Genomic DNA, 12,185 nt, shown 5'->3' with positions numbered 1-12,185 from the left:
ATGTACATTCAAGACAAATGCAGCGGAGACGCAAGCTCATCCGAAAGGGGAGTGTTCATAGTGTAGTGATAGGGATCGGGAGAGGTTTTCTAAGGGAAGGCGGACTTTGAGCTGAGCTTGAAGGAAGCCAGGGAAACTAGGAGATAGCGGTTTGTGGTCCAAATGTACCAAGTACAGGAGGTAATAGGTGCTATTGGAATTTATTGAACAATGAGGCGATATGTTCAGACCTATACTTTAGAAAGATCGCTTTTGCAGCTGAAAGGAGGATGGATCGTACCAGGAGTCTCTAGACTGAAGACCAACCAACAGGCTTTTGCAATAGTCCAAGAGTGAGGTGAAGATCCTGCATCAGGGCAGTAGCTATGTGAGTAGAAAGAAAGGGACACATATAAGAGATACTGTGAAGATAGAAATAAGATTTGACAACAGATTAAAAATGTAGGGTCTGTGTGGTGAATGAGGAACTATCTCTATTTTTTTTCAACCAGAACCAACTTGTTTTGAGAATTACTATTTTCTGATAAATCTGATAATTCCATCTCTTCTTTGTCCTATCTCCCCCCACTATTTCCCTTGAGATTCTTTTTTTTTCACATGAATTTCATTTTCATTTTTATGTTATAGTTCTATGAACCAATTCTTTGGAAATTTGATTTCTATAACACTGAATAAATTAACTTAAATAGTGTTGTCATTTTTATTATATTGGGTAGGCTTACCCGTGAGCAATTAATATTTCTCCAATTTATGTGAGTTTATTTCTGTCAACAGTGTGTTATTATAATGGTGTTTATACAGTCTCTCAAAAATCCTTGTGAACTTTTTTTTTTGCTTTAGTAACTTGATTTTTTAACAGCTGAAAACTGTACTAAGACTAAGTAGATTCCTAAGTATTTTATAATTCTATAGTTATTTTAAATCAAATTTCTTTTTCTATTTCTTCTTGTTGCTTTTTATTGGTATTACACAGAATTCTGATGACTTTTGTGCATCTTTATTGTATATCTTGGAACTTTGTTGGAGTTATTGCTTCAGTTAACTCTGATTATCTGGGCTATGTAAATTTATCATCATATCATCTGCAAAAAGTGATATTTTTGTTTCTTTTTAACCTGTACTTATTTTCTCAATTTCTTTTTCTTTTCTTACTTTAAGTTCTATGTCAAATATAAGTGGTAAAGGGGTGGTTAGGTGGTGCAGTGGATAGAGCACCAGCCCTGGAGTCAGAAGGACCTGAATTCAAGTTCAGCCTCAGACACTTAAGGCATACTAGCCGTGTGACCTTGGGCAAGTCACTTAACCCCAATTGCCCTGCCTTCCCCCCTCCAAAAAAAGCAAAAAAAAATATAAGTGGTAAAAATGACATCCTTGTTTTACCCCTAGTCTTATTTGAAATTCTAGTTTATCTATGTTATGTATAATGCTAGATATTGATTTTAGATACATACTATATATCATGTTAAGGAAAGACCCACACATTCCTCTATTTGCCTGTGTGTGTGTATGTGTGTGTGTGTGTGTGTGTGTGTGTGTGTATTTTAAAGAGATACAGGTGTTGTATTTTTTTAAAAAGCTTTTTCTGAATCTTTTGATATAAGCATATAATTTTATTACCTTCATTGTTATATTTATGCTTTTTCCTAATATCAAACTAACCCTGCATTCCTGTTAGAAATCTAATGAAATCATAGAGTATATTATTTGTGATAAGTTGTTATAGCCTCTTCACTAATATTTTATTAAAATTTTTGCTTCAATACTCATTAGACATTGGTCTTTAGTCTTCTTGGTTTTTTTCCCCCATAATAATTTGGTTAAATTATTATCTTCCTGGTTTAGGTATCAAAACCATACTGCATCATAAAAGAAATTTGGTAGAATCTCTTCTTATGCTATTTTTACAATCAAGTTATATCATTTTGGAATTTAATTATTTGATAGAATTCACTTGTAAATCCATCTGGTCCTGAGATTTTTTCTTTTAGAATAATTTATACTCTGTTCATTTTCTTTCTTCTGAGAATTGGTTGTTTAAACTCTTTTTCTCTTAATAATGGTTATTATATATTTTTGTAAATGTCCATTTATATAATTTAAATTACGGTTTTATTGGCACATAGTTAGGAAATTGGTTTCTAATGATATCCTTTATTTCTTGTTCATTTTAAAAAATTTTCCTTTTTTCCTCTTTGACACTGGTTATTTGTTGTTCTTTATCTTCTATCAACCACATTACCTGATGGCTCGTGTATTTAAAAATTTTTTTTAAAAACAACTTTTAATTTATTTATTTAATATAAAAATTTGTTTCATATCTTCCTTGATTTTCAAGATTCTATTTTATTTAATTGGCATTTTTAATTTATTTGTTTTACAGTTGTTTTTTTTTTTTAAAGTTTTGTATTCAGTTCATTGATATGTCTTTTCTGCTTTTTGTTAATGAATGTGTTTAGAGATATACAATTTTGCCTAGGGATTGCTTTGGCTACATCATCAGTTTTGACATATTGTTTCAATGTTATGACCTTTAATAAAATTATGTATCATTTCCATGATTTCTTTTTTGACCCACCAATTCTTTAGGATTAAGTTATTTAATTTTCAATTGGTTTTTAATACTTTTTCCAGCAACCTTTGTTAGAGACACTTTAAAAAAATTGTATTGTGGTCAGTAAAGGCTGTGTTAAATATTTTAGTTTTTCTGCATTTGTGAGGTTTTTATGCTTTAATATATAGCTATTTTTTGTAAAGGTGACAAACATACCTTAAAATATGTACATTATTTTTTCAATAATTGTCACGGGTTTATCATATTCTCAACTACCTTCTTATTTATTTTTGATATAATTTATTTAAAGCTGAAAGGGTACATAGAATTCTCTTTTATGGTTTTATTCTCTATTTTTTCTTCTAATTCATTTAACTTTTTCTTAGATATTTAGTTTCTATGCCAATATTTAACACATATATTAAGTATACAAACTAATTCATGATCTCTGGTACCTTTCAGCAAAATGTAGTTTCCTTGCTTATCTCCTTTAATTGTCTATTTTTGTCATTGACTCAACTGAAACCATAATTGCTTCTCCTACTTTTTTATATTCAGCTGAGGCCTTCTAGATTTTGCTTTAACACCTTATTTTATCTCTGTGTGTCTGTTTTGAGTGTGTTTTTTTGTCTATATTTACTGTTGGGCTTTGCTTTCTAATACATTTTGCTATCTTCTGTTATGAATGACTGCTACCTGAGATTGAACAGTACAAGGTTCCCATATAAGGCTAGCATTTATGTACCACCAGATATGTACCAAGTAATGTGCTCAGTGCTTTCTAAATATTTTGTTAAAAAGTGCTATTATAAGGGGCGACTAGGTGGCACAGTGAATAGAGCACCAGCCCTGCAGTCAGGAGGACCTAAGTTGAAATCCGGCCTCAGACACTTAGCACAAAAAACTAGCCGTGTAACCTTGGGCAAGTCACAACTCCAAATAACCCTGCCTTCCCCCCCTTCAAAAAGAAAAAAAAAAGTGCTATTATTATCCCCATTTTACAGATGAGGAAACTGAGGCAGGCAACAGTTAAAAATGTCTTGCTCAAGATCATATAACTTGTTAAGTGTTTGAGGCTGGATTTGAACTCAGTCCTTCCAGATTCAGCACTCTGTCCACTGCACCATTTAGCTTACTCTGCACCATCTGCAATTTACTAATAATCTGTAATTTAAGTGGCATGTTTCTATTTCTCTGGTCCTTTTCACCAAGACTGGATCTTGATCTCTGATTTTTACATTTTCTTTCTTTCTTTTTAATTTCCCCTTATTGATTTCCCTGATCGAGAGAATAAATAGCTTCCTTGAAGTGGTTCCTCTCCTCATTTCTGGCTTCTACCTTCTTTAACAAATTTCAAGCTTGCTTTCCTTGGGTAACCCCTTTCTTCACCTTCACTGGCTTTCATGTTTATCTGAACTCCTTTTGTCTTTTAGTGATATTTATCATTCATCTTTCTGGGGTCCTTTTCAGATATTTATTGGGATTTATAGGGGAAATTTGGGGTTCTCTCCAATATTTGAGATTGCCATTTTAACTAGAAGCCTCCATATATTGTCCGGGTTGCATTTATCTTTTGGACTTCTTTGATTACGTCTGAACTTCTACTCCCTGAACTCAGTGTACTATTTGGTTTAGAGTGAAAAGATTCATTTTAACTCCTTTCCACTTCTTACATGCTAATCAAAGTCCATATATATACATCCATGAACAATGGGAAACTTTGCCTTACTTTAACAGTGACAAAGTTACCTTTTTCTCTATAAAATTCTTTTATAGATGAGGAAACTGAGGCTGAGAGGTTAAGTGACTTATGCATGGTCACACTGCCAGCAGGTGACAGAGCTGGGACTTGAATTCAGCTTTCTGGCTCCAAATTCAACAACATTTCCATGGAATCATTGCCTGTTTCCTCGAAGTTAGATATGAAAAACAATTAAATTGATTATCCTATTTTTTTCACTTCCAGCCTATTGTTTTGTGCAGTAAACAAATACTATTCCAAGACCAAATATTCTACATTATAAGATGTGTTCTCTCTAGTTAATATAATGGCTGATAAAAATCGTTAGGAAAATGGGATGCTGTTAAGATGATGCACTTATTTATAATGTGTCAAATTATCATAATTTAAAGAATTTTATATTCACTGTCAGTTTTAGTAATAATGTCATTTTGTTCAAAAGGAAGAACATAATCTTTTAAAGAACTCTTTGTCTTGTAAACCAAATGCCAAATTAAGGGGAGTGGAATACTTTGTTTTATTTTGTTTTTGTTTTTTTTCCCATTTATACAATTCTGTTTATTTGCTATTGTATCATTCATATTCCAAAGGTATTTTAAGGGCCACATTTTGTTCAAAAGATTATGCAGCATTCTATAAGACTATCTATGTAGGACTCTCTCCCCTGGTAAGAATTTTAAAAGTTCATGATTACTTCTGCATCTGTCATTAGTCAGATTTCATTTTTTCCATGTGTGTCTTTTGAGAAATATTAGCACATTCTTTCCCATAGGAAATTCTTTAAGCTAAACCTCAGGATTTGGAAACAGAGTGTTTTTGTATGAAAATCATGATACTTAAAAGCAGTCAAACATGAAAAATGCTGTCTAGTTCTTAAAATGAATCTCTACTTGAATGGTTTCTTCTGCAGTTTCAGGGTAAAAAAAAACTTAGGTAATCTGTATAAGGGTAGTTTCAAACTAATTCCCACTATCTTTCTACTTCCTACATCTCTTACTCCTTTTCTTCTATATAAGAGTATGGATTGACAAACTGATATGGCTATTAACTAATTATGAAAGTAGCCATAAGGAAAAAAAAACCAGCATACTTCTCCCTATCACCAAAATCATGGAAACTCTAATTTGGTTTGTGATTATAATTTTTGTGTATAGACCTACCTAGACATCCACAAAATCTGGTAGAGATTAGTTCAAGGAAAGTTACTATATTTGTTTTTGGGTTTTTTTTTTCTTTTTAGAGGGCAATTGGGGTTAAGTGACTTGCCCAAGGTCACATGGCTAGTTTTTGTGTTAAGTGTCTGAGGCTGGATTTGAATTTAGGTCCTCCTGACTCCAGGGCTGGTGCTCTATTTACTGCACCACCTAGGTGCCCCTGAAAGCTACTATATTTGAAAGGCAGGGTGGCAACTCAACTTCTCCAACACACTAGGAAATGAGGGTTATGCTGCCTGCCTGACGGCCTCCATGGTGACATTGTGCATGATTTTGAGGCAACAGGACCAAATATATTTTGCTAGCTGGGGTGGAGTAGTAGTAGGTAGAGAAAGGTGAGGAATATAGAATGTTGCCCAGACTTGACATGATTACCCCAGTGGTGAGAGGATCCAGTCAAGCCAGGTTGAGGGCAGTAGGCACGTAAGAGGTAGTATCATGAAAAGATGAGTGTAGAAACAGTTAAGATAAACTTCCTTTCCCACTAGAGTTATTCCTGTTAACAACTATATTCATATTTTCAATTATATTAAAGATGGAATAACAATTATCCCACTGAATTAATTAATGCAAATAGTCAATTAGAACAATTGTGTTTAGTACATATACTAACAAAACTCCCAAGTTATCCAGTTCAGCTCTCTGTAATTATCACAGTTACTAAATCTCCAGTTAACGTAAAGCTGAAAATCTATAATATTTAGGAACATGGGATACTATTAAGACCATACACTTATTTTCAATGAGTCAAATTACTATTATTTAAAGAATTTTATATTCACTGTCAGCTTTAGTCAAAATGCCATTTTGTTCAAAGGAGGAATATAACTTTTAGTGAATTCTTTGTCTTGTAAGCCAAATGCTAGATTAAGGAAACCAGAGTACCTTATTTTCCCCATAGTGATAGTTCCTTTGCCCCCAATGTCCAGAGGAAAGCTTAGCATATTTCCTCTAAACTTTGCTATTTTCTGTCATCAGCACTGCTATCCTCCCAGTTACCTGGGTTCCTAACATCAGAGTCATTTTTGTCTCTTCCCTTTTTCTCACCCTGCCCCCATTCAATCAGTTGTGATGTTTTTTTTTTATTCTACCTGCATAATGTCTTGTACATTTGTTCCTCCTTTTCACCTGCAATGCCACAATTCTAATTCATTGGGTCTCACTTGGACTATTGTAATAACCTCCCTATTTTCCACTTGTTTCTCGTCTTTTCTATTCTAAACTATCTTCTACAGGACTGCCAGATAGCTTCCCTAACACACAAGTATGACCTTGTTCCTCTCTTGCTCAAAAACCTTCCATGGTTCCCTATGCTACCCTCAGGATAAGGAACAAACACCTCTGCCTGACATTTAGGGACATGGACATTTAAAGATCTAGCTCTAACCTACCTTTCTTGACTAAGCTGGTATTTTTCTCTATGATACATTCTGTGTTACAATTACATTTCTATCCTGAATTCAGCATTCCATTTCTTGCCTGTGTGCATTTGCACTAAACCATTCCCTATGTACAGAAGATATTGTTTCCTTTCGTCCACATTTCAGAAACCTTATTATCATTTCAAGATCAGCTCCCTACTTCCCTCTCTCCTTTCCTCCCTCCCTCCTTCCCTTTCTCTTCTCCTTCCTTCTTATCTTCCTTCCTTCCTTCCTTCCTTCCTTCCTTCCTTCCTTCCTTCCTTCCTTCCTTCCTTCCTTCCTTCCTTCCTTTTTTCTAGAATAAGGTGGTAATAAGGGAAGAATAAGGTGATAAACAAGCTCTGAAATGCCAAATATAACAGGAATCAGATGAAGTGAATCTTATACTTCTTGGTTCTCTGTGCAGTAAGTACAAGCCCATCCCATTAGAAACTACATTTCTCACAAAGCCTCAGGCTCCAGACCTCAGCAATTGGGCCTGATGCCAGGAAGATGGGACTTCAAATTCCTTTGGGACACAGCTGGTAGATGTCATCTTAGGTAAGAGAGGGAAGCCAGTTCATGTGGGAGAGATGACAAGAGGTCTAGGATATATTTGTATCCAATATTTGAGGGAATGTTTTTCTTGCTTGCATATTTATTGCAAGGAATTTATTTTTCCTTTCTTTGCCCCCAAAGGGGTGGGACCTTGGAGGCAGAGAACAGAGATTTATGTAAATTAAAAAAAATAGATTGTGTGTGTGTGTGTGTGTGTGTGTGTGTGTGTAGGGGGATTTCTGCAGATGCGGAATATTGCATGTAGTTCTGTACTTTCAGATGAGGCCACTTTATTATTAGCTTTACTTAACTGTTCTACTTTGTTACAGAAGACCTCTCAAGAAGTGAGGGTAAACTGAAAATATTTCTAATGTAGAAACAAAGCACATCAATAAAACTTAAAACAAAATAACAGCCAAAAAAGAGCATTAGGGAATTGGAATTGACCAGGAATGGAGTTGTTGGGTGGGTGCATAATTATCAAGCTATAAGGGCTTGTCAAAAGAGTGAAGGATTCTGTCCATTCAACCTGATTCAACAGGAATTTATTAAATGTCTGCTATGTGCAAGGCACTACATTGTTCACTGAAGACATAAGTGAAACTCTGAGAGTGAATATAAAATTTTTCAAGTGGATAGAGGAATAAACAGGAGAGCTTGGTTGACCTGGTGAGGTTAAAGGAATAAGTCTATTATCTGAAACATCAATTACTACGGAGCTGCTCTCCTTTCCCCTTTCTGTCCTGCTTATCTTCATTTGGGCTTGGATTGGCCATTGGCTTCTCATGGATGCTCTGGCCATTGAGCTCTGCATGGCCATGATTGCCTTTGTATGCCTTCTGAGCCTCAAGGTCTCTTGCTTGCTCCTTTCAGGGCTTCTAATCTATGGTGTCTTTCTGTTTTTTTTCTCCACCTACATCTTTAATAGCAATGTCATGGTCAAGTGGCCACCCAGTCAGCAGACAACCCCCTTGACATTCTATTCTGGAAACTTCACCTTGAACCAAATGTGGTCAAGATGTTCCTTGATTGTGTCTTCCTGGAAAAGTGGTCTTTTCAAGCTACCCAGACAGTCATTCTCCATACTGGGGATGATATGGTGATGCTGGAACTCCCTCTGTGCTTTGTGCAGAGCTGTAATAACCAAAACAAGCAGTCCAGCAGTGACTCCTACAGGCAGCCCGTGTGGGGAACATCTTGGGCCACAGGCAGACAGTTTCCTATTTCCACTGCACTCTCATCTGATACTTTGTAGGTCTGCTGACTGCTACAGTGGCTTCTCAGCTCCATTGGTGTGCTCAGCCTGCCCTAGTCTACTTGGTACCATTCACCTCATTGCTGTTCCTCACTATGGCCCATTTAAAGGGTGACCCGAGCTGCTTGTGGTCTGAACTTTTCCACTCTAAGACTAGCAGTTAACACTTCCTGGAAGATCAGCTAGAAAGTGACCAGACCCTACTGTGGCCCTTTTCCCTCGACTCCTTGGTGGTTTGTTCCCTCTCAGAATGGTCCTGGCCCTCAGAGGTCCTGGTCTGTGGGACCAGTCTGACCTGACTTTACATTGAAAAGGCGGCTAAGTCTCCAGAGGCCCCTTTTGATTCCTTTCTCCTGCACAAGAGGAATTAGAACCACTTGGTGAAATTTCTGTCCTCACTCTCTGCCTTGATGGACCTACTTGCTACTGTCCCTAGTGAGGTTGGTGGGACCTGGCAAGAAGCCATCACAGAAAGGGAGGCTTGGTGGCACAGTGAATAGAGTACCACCCCTGGAGTCAAGAGAACCTGAGTTCAAATCTGACCTCAGACACTTAGCACTTACTAGCCGTGTGACCTTGGGAAAGTCACTTAACCCTAATTGCACTGCATTCCCCACTCCAAAAAGCAAAAAAAAAAAAAAAAAAAAGCCATCACAGAACTGTGAACTGGACCCTGGACCTTCTCACATTCTTTGGGACAAGGTTCCCATGTGGGACTTCCTTTCAGAGACCTGAGACAGAAATTCTTCTGTTACAAGAATCTTTTTTGGATTGATTAAACATTTTCTCTGGTATAAAATGACTCATTACACACACATACACACACACACACATACACAAAACATTGATTATAATTAAAGAATGTAAATACCCTAGTAGGTATGACTATGCCTATGGAATAGTTGTTTAATTATGGTGAATTATTTGATCACTTGGTCTATTGTGGTTTGAAGTTAACCCTTTGTACTTGGCCTATTAAAAGGAGTAGACAGATCTGCTTTAGTCATTTGGAGACATCTAGAGAGTTGAATGCATGCCAGGTTCCTGAGAGGTACCTGAGTCCTGAAGGTTGAAGTCTTTCATTTCTTTCTAGCCTCCCTAGGGACCTACTCCTCATGATTTATCCCTATAGATGGAAGTCAGAAGTTTCAGAGCCACTTGATTTGAAAGATGGAAGCTGTAGAAAAGGAAACCACATGGCTGAGTTGTGGGAGTGTCTGAATCCCACTTTTTCTGAATCCCAGCCCCTCTGTGAGCACTTGCCAAAGAAGAGTCCCTGAAACCTCAGGCTTATGAAGGAATGTTCTGAAGATGAAACATATGACCTCAGAATGGGAATATCCATCTGGTTACTAAACCATGATATGAAGAAAAGCCTGGAATTTGTCCTCTCTTGATACCATATACTATTCAGATGGACTGGTATGATGAAAAAGAGTTTACTTTGCACCAATTCCAAGTTTGTTTCCCTTTCATTATGGAGGCACTACAAAACTGGGGTGTATGGGTTGTTCAGGGTGGACTAGCCCCTCTGTGAGCACTTGCCAAGCCCTTTTCAGAGTTCCTCATCAAACTTTGGTGCTCACTTTTCACACAAATCTCACCTGTGGCTCCATGAAGTTATAGCATGCACAGTGGCCACATCCCAGTAAAACCATCTCAGCAGACAGGCTAAGCCAGGTTGAGGGTAAGTGATAGACTTCAGACCCATAGGTGAGTTAGGGGTATGTCTACCTCAAACATGTGAAGACTACCATTGGTGGAATGGGTAGATAAGAACAATTTATTCCAATGGCTATGAAGGTAGCAGAAGTAGGTACTATGGGAGTCTTAGAGCTTCACCAGACATCGAAAATGCCGAGGTTATCCACTGCATCCTGGGCCATTGCCACTCATCATGACTTTTGTCTTTGCCACTGGACTTCAGTCACTCTGGAAGAGAGAGTAAAGCTGATGACTTTGTGCAACTCTATTAAATCCAATTCACTAGTAAGTCAAGATATTACCTCATGATGTCATTTGTCCTCTTCGAAAATATAGGATAAAGCTGGAGGCCTATATATGTCCTTGCGCTCATCAGAGAGAAAGAAATGATCACTAGTTCCTATCAGTCCTTTTATTTTTTCTGTATTGCTTATAGGCTCCAGTTAATTTGTATTGCTTATATTCTTCTTATAAAGTGAAATAAAAGCTGCCCTTTATCAAATATACATTATTATCTTCAATGCTTGCATAGGAATTAAACCTTTTTATTCACATTTGTGGAAACTTTGGAGGGAAATTCTTAAGTTTCTGGGAAAACTAGGTAGGGTCAAAATAAACCAGGGTGTGCTATTGAAAATCTCCCACTTCCTGCCCCTAATCCCTGACAAGATTGAACATACTCGATATTAATCCAGAGTTTGTAGTGCTAGGTCTTGGGTTACACAAAGACAAAATGAAAAATAGCTCCTATTCTCAGAGGAAGCTTACATTATATTAAGGAGACACAACATTTCCACAGATAAATATAAGTTGAAGAGAAAGAGAACTAACAGCTAGGGGGATCAAGAAAGATTTCTCAAAGGAGGAGTCAACTGATATGAGTCTAGGAACAATTGACAGAGTACTGGATCTGGAGTCAGGAGGACATCTTGCTTGGAATTGAAATAACCATTTGATATCTTGGTATAGTAACTTCTAAAAGGTATAGTAACTTCTAAAAGAGCAAGAAAAGAGTGGGGCAGAGCAGGCTTTGGATCTGGTACACATCTTACTATATCAACACTAGCTCAATGAAATAATATCACAACTTTTATTTTCAAGATTTGAAGTGTATTTTAAAAATAACAACATTTTCCCATAGTAAGTTTTTGAATTGAGGAATTTATTTTGGAATCCTCCATATGTCTGAAAGTTGCCACAGCTATCACCTTAGGGGAAAATGTTCAAGAGCTATTGAGAAATATTCGTTGTTTCCTCTCAAAACAAAATTTTTGTTTTTCTGGTGAGGCAGGGAACTAAAAACAAAAAAGTATACATGAGCATGCAATTCATAAATATTATTAGCAATAGTAATTGCTTACTAAAAGCAATAATTTTGTAATGTTTGAAGATTGAGTCATCCTGCATTTAGAAAAAAACAACCAACCATATTGATTTCATTGTTCTGCATCTCTTCCCCCTTGAAGGCAATGTGTGTGTGTGTAGTTGTTTTTTAATGAGGATAATATAAAGAAGGTATTGGCAATACTGACAGTGGAGCATGGAGGGGGGACATGATTAGCATGTTGCCACCATTAAAAGAAGCTTTCTTGGGTGGTGACCTCAATTAAGACAAACATTTTTATAAAGGCAAAGGGAAGTGAGATGACTGAGCAAAGTGGTTTACAAATTTATCATCTGTGATATAATCCCTACTGTCCCTGATCAAAGTTATCACACAATGGCACACAGTCATGCACAGACTGTGCAAGTCTGACCTTTG

At 36.6% G+C, this 12,185-nt stretch overlaps 1 pseudogene; it reads left to right on the top strand.

The window, feature by feature from the left end:
* The first annotated feature begins 210 nt into the window (after nt 1–210).
* On the top strand, nt 211–9,018 carry LOC138153165 (signal peptide peptidase-like 3; annotated as a pseudogene).
* Nucleotides 9,019–12,185: the final 3,167 nt, after the last annotated feature.

Source organism: Petaurus breviceps, unplaced genomic scaffold (genome assembly GCF_028583685.1).
Source record: "Petaurus breviceps papuanus isolate PSGF00001 unplaced genomic scaffold, PetGlider_PUasm1.0 90977, whole genome shotgun sequence".
Lineage (NCBI taxonomy): Eukaryota > Metazoa > Chordata > Mammalia > Diprotodontia > Petauridae > Petaurus > Petaurus breviceps.
This window is presented reverse-complemented; position numbering and strand designations above follow the sequence as displayed.